Here is a 6,750-nt window from a genome sequence, read left to right as displayed (position 1 = left end):
AATCGCCAATACTGTCAATAAAAGTTTCTTTCTTCAAATCGATGGGTTGTTGAGAAAGATTAATTGCAAGTGTCCTCTGTTATGAAGGAACAGCACATGGGACATATTTGGATGATTGTGATCGTCATGCGGTAGTAAGGTACTTTGTTAACTCGTTTATCTAATTAATTGTAAGTTGTAAGATGTTGAGTATCTCCTGAGAGGAAGGTATGCAATACGTGCTCCAATACTGACTAGATATGGTGCTAATCGAGAAATGAAACAAAATGAGTTTTAGATCAAGATAGATATGCAGGTTGCAAAATAGAGAACACGTACTGAAAAGGTTGAATCAAATCTGTTCCCAGGGACGTTAGGAAAGTGGTGGGATCCTTCTACCGCTCCAGAAGATATCTCACTACTAATGCAGTTCCCTGTCTGTATAAAAGCCAAGTACGTCCAAGGATGGAGTACTGCTGCCACATCTGGGCAGGAGCTGCTAAAAACAGCCTATCCTGCCTTGACAGAGTCCAAAATAGACTTCGTGGTTTAGTGGGGGGTGCCCTTTTTTCTACCCTGCAACCTCTCTCCCACAGAAGAGACGTTGCGAGCTTGTCTTTGTTTTATCGTTATTTCCACGGCAGGTGCTCGTCTGGGCTCCAATCCCTCGTCCCCCCTCGCCAATCTTTCACGAGAAGCACCCGTCTGGCTGAAACTACTGTCAATAATTTCCCCCACTCTTTATCTGTGCCTAAATCCAAACGTAGATTCCATGAGCAAAGCTTCTTTCTTAGAACTGCACGCCAGTGGAATTCTCTGCCGCTTGCCTGTTTCCCACCTGACTACAACTTGGACGTCTTCAAGTCCAACATAATCAAACTCCTGACAAACTGCCCTCTCAAACGTTTCGAAACAAAGTAATTTAAATTATTTCAATTATTTTACTATTATTAACATAGTGGTTGTTTCATTTAAAACTTGAATTCTAGATAATTTTCTCTTTTTTTCAGGTTTTGTTTTTAATTGATCTGCAAAAAAAATAATAATAAAATCGAACAATTATTTAATTTTTGTATGATTTCCAAATTTCCATGTATAGCAGAGCCTCTGACTTATATGTAGCAGTCGCACCGGCATCTCACATATGCAAATGACGAAGCAGTTGCGGGAAGTGAGGTAACAGCGGAGGAAGAGAAGAGAAAAGCGGTGAGAAAAACGCCACCACGCAGCGAACCACTGGCGGCCGACAACACAGGACAGCGAGGTGGAGCACGTGCAGGCAAGGAGATTTGAAATACACACATGGTGGCGAAACGAAGATTCAGGTGTAGTTTGAAAAGTATTGTGAATAAATGCCCTTTATATAAAAGATGAGTCGAGTTTTTTTATTTATTTTCGTTTCTTTTGCGACTATCTTTACATGCAACGTGTTGAATCGGTTAAAATGTAGCGACAATGTTGCATAAAATCATTTAGTACTATAAGACCAGAGTTTTTTTTCTCAAAAACAGGATTTAAAATTACGATGAAAAGAAAAACTGTTACTACGGATTATTAAAATTTTAAATGTCTAAAAGAAAGTCAGACCCAATTCTTAAGAAAGAGATATACTGAATAATTTATAAATAATTTTTTTATTTGTAAGCTTCTTTTCTGTATTTTGGTACTTGGATCTAATTACGAATACAGAAATATTAATCTTTTATTTTAAAACTAATGGCAAGTAACATTGCTTGGTTGTCAAGTAAGACACTTAACATTAACAGAACATTATCTTTTAATTCTAAATTTTACGAGAAAAAGCTGTAGTTGTTGCATCGCCGTTGTGGTCGAAAAATAAGTGTCCACTAAGCATTTATGATATTTACAATTCTCGGATACTGAAGTGGTGGATGTGTATAACGACGTATCTGTTCGTAGACACTCCAAACGTTATTGGGGGAGGGGGTCGGACAACGAGTCAGATATCTTAGTGCTGAAACATCTTTTAGTCATGAGAAATTAATCTTAGTAAGTCAATAAACACAGAGCTCGCGTGTGGTGCGCCAAAATGGGCCGCGAGACCAAACAAAAGGTTAGATTAACTAGTGTTGTCTCGAATATTCTCGCCGTAAGGAGCCGAGCAGCTAAGGAATGTAAGTATAGGAGTAAGGTATATATTTTTTATTTGTCAAAAATTCACAAAATAAAATAAAACATGTATATTTTAACATACGGTGATTTTGTTTGTTTGTTTGTTTGATTTTTTTTTTTTTTGAATCGGCAAAGTTTAAATAAAATTAGATCACAGAAAAATATATTTATAATAAAAATATGTGATTAATTCTAAAATTTTACCATTAAAATGTAATTATATACTTGGCCAAAATAGTATGTTTATTTCGTGTCTTTTGCCCCATTAATTCCCATTAAAACGTTGAGAAAATAAAGTCGGTATATTAGCGTGTTAAGCCAGTTAGAACTATGGATCTGATTACGCAGAATTTTTAAATACATCACGGCTGAAATATGTATCTGCATATGCAGCCAATAATGTTTGTATACATAAAGAAAACAATTTCAACAATATAATTCTACTTGGTATTGAGCACTACTTTATAAACACCGGTATTTCATTTGATGTACATCTAGGAAACCACAGTACAACCAAACATTATATATATGTGTGTGTGTGTGCGCGCGCGTGTGTGTGTGTGTGCGTGTGTGTGTGTGTGTGTGTGTGTGAAAATACCACTCAAGATTCTGATAGTAATCCGAAAAATTCCTAATAATCAGAATAGATTTTGTTTGTCTTGCTTTTTCTTTCAATACTGAAATAGTGTTAGTTAATTTTCTTATCATAGGATTGTAAGAGACAAATGTATTATCTTGCCTTTTAGAATTGTTTATTTTTATTTGATTTGATAAATTTAGTGGTGAAAACACGCTGAAACTTGTTCAAAGGTTTTAAGTCAGCATAAAATCCATTTATTTTACCAAAACGTCAACACTAGGAATAAAAATAGTCTCCATTGCGTTCTGCTATTAGTTATTTCGTCTGAGACAAAACAAATACATAAACGAATTTAGCAAAGATCAAAGTATGAAACTACATATTATTTGTGATGGAACTTTTCTGTGCCGCTTTTTTATGTCTATTATAGCGCGGAAGAAAAAGAAGAATGGAACTCTTCGGTTTTTTAAACGTCTGCCCAAAGTTGTTGACCTTTAACCATTTTTAGCGTTATTGTTATTTGGTTCCTATTATTTAATACAGTGCAATTGAACGGTAATCATTTTTAATATTTTTTGCTAGGGGGGAGATATTTGGTGAAAAGATATTTGTACACCAGTTTATATTTGTAATATAGTTTTTACATCGAAGTTTTTATTTCTATCACATTTCTTATTTGTATCACATCTTTTATTTGTATCATAGTTTTTATTCGTATCACATTTTTATTTGTATTACATTTTTTTTGGGGGGGAAGAGATATTTGAATACTATTTTTCATTTTTTTTTTTTTTTTTACAAAGGCATCACCACATTATCAAGGCCCAGAGGCCACTCAAGGATAAGGGTTAAAGAGTATACAGTAGAAATTGGTCAATATAGTAATCATTAGTAATGAAAATTTGGTAAATTTAATAACTTATATGGAACGGCTCATCAAGAACTTATTTACTTTAGACTTGAACACAACCATATTGTAGTCAGCCGGAAAGCAGGAAAACGGAAGACAATTCCACAGGCGTGCAGTTCTAAGAAAGAAGCTTTGTTCATGGAATCTACGTTTAGGTTTAGGCACAGATAAAGAGTGGGGGAAATTATTGATAGTGTTTACAGCTAGACGAGTGTTTCTTGTGAAAGTTTGGCGAGGGGGGACCATAGATTGAAGCTCAGTTGAACACTTTCCATGAAAATAACGATACATCAGAGACAAACTCGCAACATCTCTTCTGTGAGATAGAGGTTGCAAGGAGGAGAAAAGGACATCTCCTACGAGGCTACGAAGTCTATTTTGAACTCTATCAAGGCAGGACAAGTCCTCTCTAGCAGCTCCTGCCCAGATGTGGCAACAGTATTCCATCCTTGGACGTACCTGGCTCTTATATAGATAGAGAATAGCATCAGCAGTGAGATATCTACTGGATCGATAGAAAGATCCCACCATTTTTCCAGCGGCCTTGGCAACAGATTTGATATACGTGTTCCATTTAAGATCAGGAGTAATGGTCAAGCCCAGAAGCTTGTCAAAACTTGAGGCCTCCTGAAGACGAGAGCCATTCATTTCAATTGATGACAAATGTGGATTACAATGTTGATGATGTAAAGAGAGAAGCTTGGTTTTAGATGCATTAAAAGTAACCAGCCACTCCTTTTCCCATTGTACTACGTGCTCGAGATCAGAGGAGAGAGAATTGGAGGGAACTTGATCGTTTACTGTCTTAGATGTGGTACCATAAATGGTAGTGTCGTCAGCATAAATGTCTACAAATGATGTAAGGATATGATTTTGAAGATCATTAATGTAGATCAGGAATATAGTTGGGCCCAGGATGGATCCCTGAGGGACACCGGCATTAATACTGTGAGCTTCTGATTTGTATCATAGTATTCATTTGTATCACAGTGTTTATTATAATATAGTTTTTATTTGTATCACATTTTTATTTATATCACAGTTTTTATTTGTATCACATATTTATACCACATTTTTATTTGTATCACATTTTTATTTGTATCACATTTTTATTTGTATCACATTTTCATTTGTATCACATTTTTATTTGTATCACATTTTCATTTGTATCACATTTTTATTTGTATCACATTTTCATTTGTATCACATTTTTATTTGTATCACATTTTTATTTGTATCACATTTTAATTTGTATCAAATTTTAATTTATATCACAATTTTTATTTGTATCACAGTTTTTATTTGTATCACATTTTTATTTGTATCACATTTTTGTTTGTATAACATTTTAATTTGTATCACAGTTTTTATTTGTATCACATTTTAATTTGTATCACATTTTTATTTGTATCACATTTTCATTTGTATCACATTTTTATTTGTATAACATTTTTATTTGTATCACATTTTCATTTGTATAACATTTTAATTTGTATCACATTTTTATTTGTATCACATTTTTATTTGAATCACATTTTTATTTGTATCACATTTTAATTTGTATCAAATTTTCATTTGTATCACAGTTTTTATTTGTATCACATTTTTATTTGTATCACATTTTTATTTGTATCACATTTTCATTTGTATCACTTTTTTATTTGTATCACTTTTTTATTTGTATCACATTTTTATTTCTATCACATTTTTATTTGTATCACATTTTTATTTGTATCACATTTTTATTTCTATCACATTTTTATTTCTATCACATTTTTATTTGTATCACATTTTTATTTTTATCACATTTTTATTTCTATCATATTTTTATTTTTATCACATTTTTATTTTTATCACATTTTTATTTTTATCACATTTTTATTTTTATCACATTTTTATTTTTACCACATTTTTATTTGTATCACATGTTTATTTGTATCACATTTGTATTTTTATCACATTTTTATTTCTATCATATTTTTTATTTGTATCACATTTTTATTTGTATCACATTTTTATTTGTATCACATTTTTATTTGTATCACATTTTTATTTTTATCACAGTTTTTATTTGTATCACATTTTTATTTGTATCACATTTTATTTTTATCACATTTTTATTTTTACCACATTTTTATTTGTATCACATTTTTATTTGTATCACATTTTTATTTTTATCACATTTTTATTTCTATCATATTTTTTATTTGTATCACATTTTTATTTCTATCACATTTTTATTTGTATCACATTTTTATTTGTATCACATTTTTATTTCTATCATATTTTTTATTTGTATCACATTTTTATTTCTATCATATTTTTTATTTGTATCACATTTTTATTTGTATCACATTTTTATTTTTATCACAGTTTTTATTTGTATCACATTTTTATTTGTATCACATTTTTATTTCTATCATATTTTTATTTGTATCACATTTTTATTTGTATCACATTTTTATTTGTATCACATTTTTATTTGTATCACTTTTTTATTTGTATCACATTTTTATTTGTATCACATTTATATTTGTATCACATTTTTATTTGTATCACATTTTCATTTGTATCACATTTTAATTTGTATCACATTTTTATTTGTATCACATTTTTATTTGTATCACTTTTTTATTTGTATCACTTTTTTATTTTTATCACATTTTTATTTCTATCATATTTTTTATTTGTATCACATTTTTATTTGTATCACATTTTCATTTTTATCAAATTTTAATTTGTATCACAGTTTTTATTTGTATCACATTTTTATTTTTATCAAATTTTTTATTTGTATCACTTTTTTATTTTTATCACATTTTTATTTCTATCATATTTTTTATTTGTATCACATTTTGTATCACATTTTTATTTTTATCAAATTTTAATTTTTATCACATTCTTATTTGTATCACATTTTTATTTGTATCACTTTTTTATTTGTATCACTTTTTTATTTGTATCACATTTTTATTCAATAGCTCGTAATAGTGACATCGTAACACATGTGTCAATTATCGGTCAGTTGGTTATGACATGAGATATGCATCATTACACTATCTCACTTAATTGTAAAATAGCATTTTAGTTCATTTTTTACCCGACTGTAGAGTATCTATTTGGATTTATTATGCAACATATTAGGGTT

This window comes from Euprymna scolopes, chromosome 14 (genome assembly GCF_053919585.1).
Source record: "Euprymna scolopes isolate OS-2025 chromosome 14, ASM5391958v1, whole genome shotgun sequence".
In the NCBI taxonomy this organism is placed as follows: Eukaryota; Metazoa; Mollusca; class Cephalopoda; order Sepiida; family Sepiolidae; genus Euprymna; species Euprymna scolopes.
Note: the sequence above shows the minus strand (reverse complement) of the source record.